Source organism: Rhineura floridana, chromosome 1 (genome assembly GCF_030035675.1).
Source record: "Rhineura floridana isolate rRhiFlo1 chromosome 1, rRhiFlo1.hap2, whole genome shotgun sequence".
NCBI lineage: Eukaryota > Metazoa > Chordata > Lepidosauria > Squamata > Rhineuridae > Rhineura > Rhineura floridana.
The window spans coordinates 243165688-243178591 of record NC_084480.1 but is presented as its reverse complement, the minus strand read 5'-3'; the positions used below and the strand labels follow the sequence as shown (position 1 = coordinate 243178591).

The 12904-nt window shown below is 40.4% G+C and overlaps 1 long non-coding RNA gene across 1 annotated transcript in view; it reads right to left on the bottom strand.

Annotated features, from left to right (window-relative positions):
• Window positions 1-12566, bottom strand: part of LOC133370639 (uncharacterized) — a 42071-nt gene extending 29505 nt beyond the window's left edge. Inside the window, exon 1 of the long non-coding RNA XR_009759181.1 lies at window positions 12478-12566. This is a non-coding gene — a long non-coding RNA (uncharacterized LOC133370639). The remainder of the gene's footprint in view (window positions 1-12477) is intronic.
• Window positions 12567-12904: the final 338 nt, after the last annotated feature.

The window sequence follows — 12904 nt, the reverse complement described above, 5'->3', positions numbered from 1 at the left end:
TTATTGCCAGTAGATATTTGAACCTACAGCCTTGAATTCACTGAATGCAAAGTACAAGAGGAGCAAAAACAAGATTAAGATACCACAGACTATAGATAGATGAGTATGTGCTCACATATAAGTAGTTAATTGACTGTTCTGATATATTCAAGGTTATTCCATTGTGTTTAACTAAAAGCTGTGCTTTTATACAATTATGCCAAAAATGCAGCAATGCAATAACAATGTATCAGGCTTGTCCTCCATAATATGTGCACCAAGGATAAGTCTCATATTATCTGAAATGAAATGCTTCTTTTCTTGCTGATTGTAAAGGGAAGAAAGAAATTATGTATCTTGTCCAAGGTCACATGGTTATGCTAGAATTTTTCAAACTTTACAACTTGATCCTCTGTCTGAGCATTTTGTTGTAGTTTTCATAAACTCTTTTAAGATGATCTGGTCACCTGACCCAAACAAAGTGTATTGTAAAGCTGGAAAGGGCAACCACAATGATGCAGGGGATGAAGCAACTCCCCAATAAGGAAAGGTTACAACATTTGGGGCTTTTTAGTTTATTTAGAGAGAAGCCGAGTAAGAGGAAACATGATAGAAGTGTATAAAATTATACATGATGTGGACAAAGTGGATAGAGAAATGTTTTTTCTCCCTCTCTTATAACACTAGAATTCAGGGCCAACCAGTAAATGTTGGAAGAATTTTGTTGTTGTTGTTGTTATGTGCCTTCAAGTTGATTACAACTTATGGCAACCCTATGAATCAGTGACCTCCAATAGCATCTGTCAAGAGCCACCCTGGTCAGATCTTGTAAGTTCAGGTCTGTGACTTCCTTTATGGAATCAATCCATCTTTTGTTTGGTCTTCCTCTTTTTCTACTCCCTTCTGTTTTTCGCAGCATTATTGTCTTTTCTAGTAAATCATGTTTTCTCATTATGTGTCCAAGGTATGATAACCTCAGTTTCATCATTTTAGCTTCTAGTGACAGTTCTGGTTTAATTCATTCTAACACCCAATTATTTGTCTTTTTCGCAATACTTGGTATGTGCAAAGCTCTCCTCCAATACCACATTTCAAATGAGTTGATTTTTCTCTTATCTGCTTTTTTCACTGTTCAACTTTCACATCCATACATAGAGATCAGGAATACCAGGGTCTGAAAGATCCTGACTTTAGTGTTCAGTGATACATCTTTGTATTTGAGGACCTTTTCTAGTTCTCTCATAGCTGCCCTACCCAGTCCTAGCCGCCTTCTGATTTCTGGACTATTGTCTCCATTTTGGTTAATGACTGTGACGAGGTATTGATAATCCTTGACAAGTTCAATGTCCTCATTGTCAACTTTAAAGTTACATAAATCTTCTATTGTCATTACTTTAGCCTCTTTGACATTCAGCTGTAGTCCTGCTTTTGTGCTTTCCTCTAACTTTCATCAGCATTCATTTCAAATCATTACTGGTTTCTGCTAGTAGTATGGTATCGTCTGCATATCTTAAATTATTGATATTCTTCCCTCCAATTTTAACACCTCCTTCATCTTGGTCCAATCCCACTTTCAGTATGATATGTTCTGCGTATATATTAAACAAATAGTGTGATAAAACACACCCCTCTCTCACACCCTTTCCGACTGGGAACCAATCGATTTCTCCATATTCTGTCCTTACAGTAGCCTCTTGTCCAGAGTACAAGTTGCGCATTAGGACAATCAGATGCTGTGGCACCCCCATTTATTTTAAAGTATTCAATAGTTTTCCATGATCTACACAGGCAAAGGCTTTGCTGTAATCTATAAAGCACAGGGTGATTTTCTTCTAAAATTCCTTGGTCCGTACCATTATCCAACGTATGTTTGCAATATGATCCCTGATACCTCTTCCCTTTCTAAATCCAGCTTGGACATCTGACATTTCTCACTCCATATATGGTAAGAGTCTTTGTTGTAGAATCTTGAGCATTACTTTACTTGCATGGGATATTAAGGCAATAGTTTGATAATTACTGCATTCTCTGGGATCCCCTTTCTTTGGAATTGGCATGTATATTGAACGCTTCTAGTCTGTGGGCCATTGTTTAGTTTTCAATATTTCTTGACAAATTTTTGTCAAAATCTGGACAGATTCAGTCTCAGTAGCTTGTAACAACTCTATTGGTATGCCATCTGTTCCTGATGATTTGTTTCTTCCAAGTATTTTAAGAGCAGCTTTCACCTCACATTCTAAAATTTCTGGTTCTTCATCATATGGTTCCTCTGTGAATGAATCTGTCATCCTGGCATCTCTTTTATAGAGTTCTTCAGTGTATTGCTTCCATTTTCCTTTTATTTCATCTGGGTCAGTCCGTGTGTTCCCCTGTTGATTATTCAACATCCCTAGTCGTCTTTTAAATTTCCCTTTAATTTCTCTAAGCTTTTGGAATAGGGCTCTTGTTTTTCCCTTTTCGTTGTCCTCTTCACGTCTCTTGGAAGAATTAGGATGGATAAAAGAAAGTACTTCTTCACACAGCGGCAGTGCATAGTTAAACTATAGCATATGCTCCCACAAGAAGCAGTGATGGCCACCAACTTGCATGGCTTTAAAAGAGGTTTAGATGAATTCCTGGAGAATATGGCTATCAGTGGTTACTAACCATGATGGCTAGGTTCTACCTCCATTGTCGGAGGCAGTATACCTCTGAAAACCACAGGTAGGGACAGTTCTGTTGCACTCAGGTCCTGCTTTTGGGCTTCCCACCTGGTTTACTGTAAGAGCAGGATGCTGGATAAGATGGGCTATAGGCCTGATCCAGAAGGCTGCTCTTATGTTCTTATCTGATCCACACACACACACTAAAATGCATTAAAGGGAAGTGGGACCATACCTGCTGGCTCTGCCCATGCCTCTATAAACCCCACTGGCCCCTCTTCTAACACTTGCACATTGAGTGGAATATCTTTTTATTATTAATTCTTATTCTTATATCTATATCCCACCTTTCATCCAATGAGTGCAAGGTGGCATACAAACACGGTTCTCCCCCTCCTGATTTTGTTCTCACAACAACCCTGTAAAATAGGTTAAGCTGAGAGACTAGTCCGTGACTGGCCCAAGGTCACCCAGTGAGCTTCATGGCCGAGTGGGGATTTGAACCCTCGTCTCCCATGGCCCAGTCCAGCACTCTAACCACCACACCACGCCACACTGGCTCTCTGTAAAGTAGAACCTATGTGTGAACAGCTGTCTGTGCCTAGGCTTTCAACTTGACTAGGAACCCCAACTGAGTAAACTTTCTAATTAAGTGGAAAGGTTACTCACATAAACCCGCACTCATTTATTTGTTTATAACCTGCAATTCACCAGAGGTGTCTGCTCCCTTTTACAGATATCTCAGCAAGTGTGCACACATTAGGCCAGGACCTGCATAGCATGTGAGAGCCTGGGTCGGGACCAGCAGGGGTGGTCCTGCTCCTCCTCTACATCTTTAGTGTACATGTGGAGAGTACTTTCTGAAAAGGTCTCTTAATACAATTTATATGTGATGTAGGATCTAGGGAAAGATCATTGGATAAATCCAATCATATACATCAGGGTGCATTTGCAGATTTAAGCAAATGCAGAGAGTAGAGGAAGAATAATTGTTGAAGATGGTAATGTAAAAAATGAAAGGGGTGACTTGTTGTGTATTTATGGGCTGAAATCAAAAAGATCCCCTGACTTCAGAAGTTCAGAACAATATTTTCTTGTTTATTTAAATTATTTAGATTAACTGCAATACTATGTTCTGTATTTTTTGTTAAAATATCGATTTGGGGGGGGTTAAAGTACAACAGGTGTAGTTTAATCAAAGGGGATTCTGAACAACCTATAGTTTCTCACCTTGCATTCTTGCCTTAAGGAGAGGGGGAAGAGGAGAAGGAGAGGAAGAGGAGGTGGGAGGAGGGAAGGAAGGAGGAAGGGGGGAGCAGAAGGGAGGGGATAGAAAGCAGAAGGAGAGGAGGGCAGATTTGATCATTTGTATGCTTACTGAGTTCAGTGGAATTTACTCCTATGCAATCATGCTTTGGATAGGTGAAACTGACCTAGGGAAGGGGCGGGGGGAGGGGAGGGAGGGGAGAGGGGAAGAGTAGTGAGAGGCAGAGGAGATTGGGCAGGTGGGCATGGGCAGAGGGAAAGCGCTTTCCTTTCCAAAAGGAAAACATTGTTAACATCATTTTTCAGCATTTCCCCCATCTTTTTATTCTACAGCAGACACATGTAGTCTCCCACCCAAATTTAAACCAAAGCTGTCCCTGGCTACATTCACACCAGACCTTTATTCCACTTTAGTTATGGCTTCCCCCAAAGAATCCTGGAAAGTGTAGTTTGTGAAGGGAGCTGAGAGTTGTTTGGAGAGCCCCATTCTCCTCACAGGGCTCCAATTCCCAGAGTCTCTGGGAAGAGGGGCTGACTGTTAAACCACTCTGGCCACTCGATCTCTGTCAGGGGAATAAGAGTCTCCTATTTTTGAGCTGAAAACAACAGAATGAAATTTAACAGGGATACGTGCAAAGTTCTACACCTAGGAAAAAGAAACCAAATGCACAGTTATAAAATGGAGGATAGTTGGCTCAGCAATACTACAAGTGCGAAGGATCTTGGAATTGTTGTTGATCACAAGCTGAATATGAGCCAACAGTACAATGAGGCTGCAACAAAGACAAATGCTATTTTAGGCTGCATTACCCAAAGTATAGTTTCCAAATTGTATAAAGTACTAGTTCCTCTCTATTCAGCAGTGGTTAGGCCTCATCTTGAGTACAGCATCCAGTTGTGGACACTGCACTTTAAAGATGTGGACAAACTGGAACAAGTTCAGAGGAGGGCAACAAAGCCCTATGAGGAGAGACTGAAAGATCTGGGAATGTTTTGCCTTGAGAAGAGAACAGTGGCATCACTAGGGTTGGTGTCACCCAGTGCGGTAACTCATGGTGTCACCCCCATGGACCCAGGAATTTGAAGAATTTGAAGAACATCAGAAATATCTAGGGGCACAGCACAGGCACAGCCAGCTCTTAACAGAGAACAGTTTGTGTGATTCCAACTCCAGCTGAGCAGCTCTGCTGCTGAAACCTCTGCCTATTGTGGTTGGATTCTCACCCTTCAAAACTGGCTGCACCCAAGGTAAAATCCTCCTGAGATGGAATTCATTCCCTCCTGGGGGCTTTTACTCATTGCACTGAACTCAGAGAGGATTTCTCGATAGAACTGCAGCCTACAGGCTAGATTCCCCTGCAGTCCGGTTCTAGGTTCACTCAAACGTAAGCCTACCTGATTTCTATGGGGAGCCCCCTATTTACCTGGAAGAGATACATTGAAATCAGTGGAAATTAACTTCCAAGTAAGCATTCATAGGATGCGGCTGTAGTTTCTTATGGAATATTCAAATACGAACAGATTTTGAAAAGTAAACATAAACGCTGAATACATCTAATATGCCTTAAATTATATTCTGTTTTTATAAGAATATAAGGACACATTTTCAAATAAGAAACAAACTATTCTTAACCAAATATAAGGATAGGTGAAATAAAAAAAGTAAAATATGTTTTTATACATTTATATATAACTTTTGTTCAAATAAAATACACCCCCAGATTTATTTGTTTTTTTAAAAAAGGGGGAATTAATGTGTGTTTTTAAAATACTTGAATAAAATGGCAAATGATAAACATTCGACTCCTTTTCCGCTTGTTTAAAAACTATTCCAAGCTCACTTAGCACAGACTTTGTTAAGGAGCTGGATTCGTTATTTAGGAGTATATTTTTGCAGCATAATTTAGGAAAAAACATACACGAAAGAAGGAACACAGTAAAATCTGCAACGCTAGCTGTTTTCTCTTTCGCCAAGGGCCTTGCTTAGCAAAGAGAAAATGCATCTGGACTTTGCCTACTGTTAATAAAAAAAAAAGGACTATCTTACAAAAAAAAGCTGTGGGAAAATATAACGTGTTTAGAAGAGGTGGAGTTAAATTCTGATCGGGAAGAAGTTAAGGAGGAGTAAGAAAACGCAGCAATGAATCGAGAAAACAACCCGATCCTATTATGCATGTTTACGCGGAAGCAAATCTCAGAGTTCTATGGAACTTGCTCCCAAGTAGTGAAATAAACTTTTAAGGATAAAGTCCTGTGCCTTTTGAGTCCGAATGAAAGCAGTGGAAGTTACTCCCGAGTAAAAGTGGATAAGATGGCAATGCAGCTCTTACTTATTTCAAGGGGAAGCTAAGCGCGCGCTTAAACGACTGGCCGGCTCCGAAACTCATCTTTCCCTTCCACGTGGCGCACAAAATAGTCACCCCTGGTGGTGGTGGTGCAGCAGGCTCAGGCTCTAGCCTAGCCTGCCTGGTAACAGCTGCAACGCTGCTTGAGGCCCCACCCTGTGGGAGATCCAGCCGGCGCTGTGGTGCCCTTCCCTGCTCTTCCCCCACACCTCACGTGTTAGTGCAGGCAGGGCAGCTCTCGCTTCCTGATGCCTTGCCTAGGGGCGGCTCTGGGTGTAACCCCCCCTCATGGTGTCACCCAGGTGCAGCCCACACCTCCCACACCCCCTTAGTGACGCTGCTGGAAGAGAAGACTGAGGGGAGATGTAATAGCACACTTCAAGTACTTGAAAGGTTGTCACACAGAGGATGGCCAAAATCTCTTCTTGATCATCCCAGATTGCACAACACAGAATTATGGCCTCAAGATGCAGGAAGCCAGATTTTGACCGAACATCAGGAAGAACTTCCTGTTAGAGAAGTATGACAACTGAACTTTTTCTAACCTTATCACAACTGGCCCTATAATTAGAGTGACAGGGGGCAGTGACCATCAAATGTTGGAGTACAGAGAGTACAGATATGGAGTACAGAACAACATTGTTCTGTAGCCAGTGTTGAGTAAGATTCAATTGCCAGTCCAGTCAGCTTCTGTAAGTGAAATGTTTGTATGTGTGTGTGGATCGTCTTGTCCTTAGGCAACAAAATGTCCTGGGCCAGACCTGGCCCTTGGAGATGTAGCATGTATTCACTAATTAACTGAAGGATATTGCTGATCCCCAATAATCTATGAATTAAAATGGGAGCATGTGTACTACAGTATGGATCCTTAGTAATTTTAGAATTTTAGAATGGATATATTACAGGTATTGCAAAGAGCCATAATTGTACAAATAAAACCAACATAAAAATTATTGTTCTTAAAGTTGGTGGGTTTTAAAGCCTACAAATTAAGGTGATAAAACATTACAAATAGAGATAAAATGTAACATGAGAAGAATGGTGATGGGAAATGATCAATATGATTTGCCACGGGAGCTACAGGGATTAAAGCAACTGCTGCAGCAAAATGTTACCAATAATAATAAAAAGAGAACAATGTTTCTTACATACATAAGAGACCAATCAAGTTGAGAGTTTTAGGAATATAACTCATGAATGTTAAACTCAGTACTAACATTTTTAATATTTTTGTATTTTGTACTTAGTGTGCTAACAGACAGTTAAATTGTAATTTGATGACCAGATCGTTTTAAATTGTATTTGCTGTGTTTTTATTTGATGTACACCGCCCAGAGAGCTTGCTATGGGTGGTATAGAAATGGAATTAAATAAATAAAATAAATACTACCATCAACCAACGTATATTTTAAAATAAAACTGTGAAGTAACTAAGGAAAGAGCTATGGATTGCATCACAGAGAAGAAAGTTAAGTTACACCATCACTCAATGGCTTTCTAAAGAAAGCCACAAACCTGTCTTTCCCCCCTTCTTAAAGATCTTTTGTTGTGTTTTGAATGTCTTGCACAGGGCAAGAATATATATCACTTTTTAGACAGTAAATTGCATGAGGGCCATTTAGATCTGCACTGATTTGATATTGCAACCTACTGTAATTGATGTTTTGGGTTTTACACAAAACACTTGCAGAACTTTGTTTCCATGGCAACTTCTGATAGCTTCTGCATTGTGTTATTGTCACAAAAAGAAAATCCTAGAGCCAAATATTTCGTTAAGAATGTCTTTATTCAATATATTCTTCATATGGCAGCATTACAATTGGTTGTTGAATGAACAGAGAATGAAGCAGAGTATTATCTTTTTAATGCTTGGGGCATGTACTACAGCAGAAATGGGGAAACTGTGGCCCTCTGGATGTTTTTTGACTACAACTCTCATCAGCTCCAGCCGCCATGGTCAATGTTTAGAGATTATGAGAGTTGCAGATGGGAATTTGGGAAGGGGTTGTAGCTCAGTGGAAGAGAATATGCTTTGAATGCAGAAGGTTCCAGGTTCAATCTCCAACATCGCCAGGTAGGGCTGGAAGAGAACCCTGCCTAAAATCCTATAGAGCTGCTGGCAGCCTGTTTTCTGGGACCCACCAATATATTGCATGGTCTTGCTTGCTGTATCTTGGGAGCAAAACTTTGCCAAGAAGGGAGGAGCTGAGCTGATATGAACAGAGAGCAAATGTGCAGAGAAGAGAAAGGGGTGGGAAAGAAAGAGAGAGGGAGGCTGAACTCCTCTGAACAGTAAGCTTTTAATTCTTCTATAATATGCCTGAATCCTTGGTACAGTGTGTCTTCTCTAGTCTAGCCTAGTAATGATGCTGAACCCTGGGTAACCTGTAAACTGATTCACGAAGTGCTCTGAACCGAAATCCATTAATAAACCCATTTTAAAAAAGCACAGCTCCTCGTTTGTGATTGACTTCGGGGTGTTCGGGCTTGACAGTACTCTTGGATGAAACAGATTATCTTGAACCCTTCCAGTCTGAATCGGCCTTGATTGCCCTGATGGATTACCTCTGTCAGGAGAAAGACAGGGAGTGTGCCTCTGTTACTCTTACTTGATCTCTCAGCAGCTTTTAATACCATTGACCATGGTATCCGTCTTGGCCAACTTGGTGAGATAGGTATAGGAGGCACTGTTTTACAGTGGTTCCGATCCTATCTTCAGGGTTGTTTCTAGAGAATAGCACTGGGTGATTATCTTTCGGCCCCCTGGCAGTTGTGCCATGGGGTGCCGCAGGGTCCCATTTTGTCCCCCATGCTTTTTAACATATATATGAAGCATTTGGGAGTGGTCATCAGGAGATTTGGAGTGAGGTGTCAGTAGTATGCTGATGATACCCAGCTCTATTTCTCTGTAACATCTGAATCAGGAGAGGCTCTGCAAGCCGTAGACTGCTGCCTGGACTCGGTGGTGGACTGGATGAGGGCCAATAAACTGAGTCTGAATCCTAGCAAGACAGCTGTGGGTTGGTGGTTCCCAAGTTCAGATAATTGGTCAGTTGCCTGCTTTGGATGGGGTCATACTCCCTCTGAAAGGGCAGGTCTGTAGTCTGAGGGTGCTTCTGGATCCATCTTTGTTGCTAGAGGCCCAGGTGACCTCAGTGGCTAGGAGTGCCTTTTACTAGTTTCGGCTGGTAAGACAGCTGCAACCGTTTCTAGACTGGGATACCCTGACCACTGTTGTCCATGCACTGGTAACCACCAGGCTGTATTACTGTAATGTGCTCTATGTGTAGCTACCCTTGAGGTTGGTCCAGAAACTGCAGTTGCTGCAAAATGCAGTGACGAGATTGCTCACCGGGGCGGGGTATGACCAACATGTCACCCCGCTGGTGAATGAATGGCACTGGCTACCTATTAGCTACTGGGCTAAGTTCAAGGTGCTTGCTTTGGTGTACAAAGCCCTATACAGCTTGGTACCAGGATACCTGATACCCCTTACCCCTTATATACCCAGCCGATCACTGGGCTCTGCGGGTGAGGGCATCCTACAGATAACTTCTTATCAGGAGATCATTCTACACAACATGGGAAGCTGACCTTTAGTGTAGTGGCACCTACCCTTTGGAATTCCCTCCCCTTAAATATTAGACAGGCGCCATCTCTGTTATCTTTTTGGCACCTACTGAAGACCTTCCTCTTTCACCAAGCCTTTTAAGTAGAGACCTTATCCCAGTCTGCATCTGTGTTGGAATTGCTTTTTAATGCGTTTTTAAAGCTTTTTTATTTTTAATATGTTTTTAAAGCTTTTTAAAAAAAATGTTTTTAAAGATGTTTTGTTTTAATAAATCTTCAAGGATGTTTTGTTTTAATATATTTTAAAGTCTTTTATCATGTTTTAGAGTGTTTTTAGTGCTTTTGTTTGCTGCCCTGGGCTCCTACGGGGAGGAAGGGCAGGATATAAATCTAATAAATAAACAATAAATAAGTTCAGTTTATTTATATGCCATTTTCAGTGGTAAGTCATGCCTTTGTCAGATTCTCGGGACAAAGGTAAGAACCAATATCTCTCATATTGTTTCTTTGGCTCATTTCTGAGGTTGAGGCACTCGAGTCCTGAAGTCCTCTAGTTCTCTCTCCCTCTAAACTTACCAATACAGAATTGGTGCAGCATTTCCTAGCCTGCAGAGCTGTTCTTTTCAGCAATTGCATTATTATTATTTCCATTTATAGACCGCTTACTATCTAAAAGATCTCAACGCGGAACATTGTTTACAGAACATTTTGTAATTTACTATGTTTTGCAATGCAATGTTTAGACAAATAAGATGCACATCTGGTGCACTCTCAGAAATATCCTAATCTGAAATGTTTTTTCATTATAGTATTTGTGCAAGCTTGCAAAGCCACTAATATGAATTTCAATGCAAGGTGAGAATAATGTATGCAAAGTTCAAAAGCATTTGTTATCATCAAATCTTTATATGTCTTGGCCATAGGCTATAATAATGATATCAAAAGTAAATACAGAAGCAAATATTTGTATTTATAATCTTATCCAATTAATCAGCTTTAGGCTGAAAAATATTCCTTCACCTAATGTCTAAGCCCATGGGCATAACTAACGATAAATGGGATTAGGCTGCATGCCTTTTGTCAAAGCCTGTGTAGTCACCCTTGACATGGTATTTTTCTAGCATTCTCTTTATCTATCTATGCACATCTCTCACAGTGCACACTTCAGGATGGAAAGACATATTAGGCCAAACATAACATAACATTCCAAAACTTAACCAGAAACTGATTAAATTTGGACAGAAGCACACCAACCCATAATACATACAATACAAACTCAACGAACTTAGTAGGCAAACTTAGACACACCCAATTGAAACCATATATTCATAATATATCACAGCACATGTATAAAGAATGTGAAAATATGTATTGTACAAGAAGATATATTAATATATCCCTATTCCATACTGTACAAAAAACCCTCTGCCAATTAAAAAAAAGTTGGGGGAAAAAGACCTTTTCTGCTCTGGGAAGCAACTACCTTTCTTTCTAAATCTCTCTTGTTCATCCAATTCTATGACATCCTTAAATAAATCCATAGTCCCAGGCTATGGTCTGAAGGCACATGAGGCCAGCACCCTGCTTCTGGTCAGTACCTGGATGGGAGACTGCCTGGGAACCATATGTAAGCTGCCTTGGGTTTCTATGATGAAAAGAAAGGTGAGGTATAAATGTAATAAATAAATAAATAAATGTATATATTGAAAGTAACAGTCAACTCTAGTACCTGTTTACAGCTTTAGGTATCTTGGTGAAGTAAAACAGTTATGTTCTCTGGGGCTGCAGTTCACAAGGACCAGCATGGAGTTGTGGAAATGAGAGATAAAACTATGCTAACACCATGGAACAATCTTTCAGGGGAAGTGAAGACTAAGGAAAAAAAGACAGGCCTGCCATCACAGTATGCAGTAATCCTCACCTTCCAGAGATAACTGTAGGCGAGAAATTGTGTCAATAACTTTGTCAGACACAAAAACATTTTTTTTTAAAAATGAATAACTGAAGTTAAACCAAGAAATAGAGCCAGAAGGGCTTTTTCCCCTGTGCAGTTGTGTGTGTGCTCGCACACATGTGCATTTTCAACCCATAGTTCTGTTTTCCTGTCTTGATGGTAGGAACTTTCTGGATAGCAGATGGCAGAAGGGATATATAACCAATGATGAGAACACTAGAGTAGTCTGAACCTATATGGATGATGTCAGGAAAGTCAAGGTCCACAGTGAACTACAGGATGCTAAAAACAGCTAAGGCAGTTTCTTTGGCTATGCTACAAGCAAGGAGAAGAACAAGGAAGGGTCAGCTTGAAAGAAATAGCGAAGTGTTAACTGCCACCAGTAAAAGAGAAAAGGCAGAACTATTTATGCCCTCTTTGCTTCTGTTTTGCCCACAAGCAGAATTGTGTTTGGCCTAGGAAAAGTAGAACACATGATCTTCTGTATCTTTAAAAGTTGTGCAGGGGGAAGGGAGAATTCCACCTTGTGGTTTTTCCCATTACAGGGTTGCAAGAACACCTGCACTTGGCTGACTTTCTCTTCTCCTAAACATACAGGATCAGCCTCAGGCCCTGAACCTGGCAACCCTATTAAGGAGGGTCTTGCAGCCCAGGGCAGGCAAGCAGATAGTTAGAGATGGGAGAATAATGCAATTCAGATTGCATTTAAAGGTGAACTTACCCAATTTACACTTTCCAAAATAATGTGTGAAACGAAACAGGTATCCTTCAAAATTCACACTTCTTTACATTTGAAATGCAGTTCTTGAGCCAAGTAATCTGTACAAAAATGCATATAAATGTATATTTTAGTGAAAATAACATTGAAAATGCATCAAAATGTGTATATTAGGAGAAAATTGTACTAAAATGATGCTAAATCAACTTAAAGCCTGCACTAAGATGTTCAAATTTTTCATATTATTTATACAAGAGCTCCACCCACTGAGACTTCATATCATGTGCATCATATCTATGAAAAAAGATGTTCATTTTCATATATTTTAATTTAATCATAATTCCAGGTACCTGCTGTTGTCCATCTCAATTCTTCCAGCACCTCAACTATTCTCCAAGAATTCTCAAACATTATAGACAGTGGCTCAGAA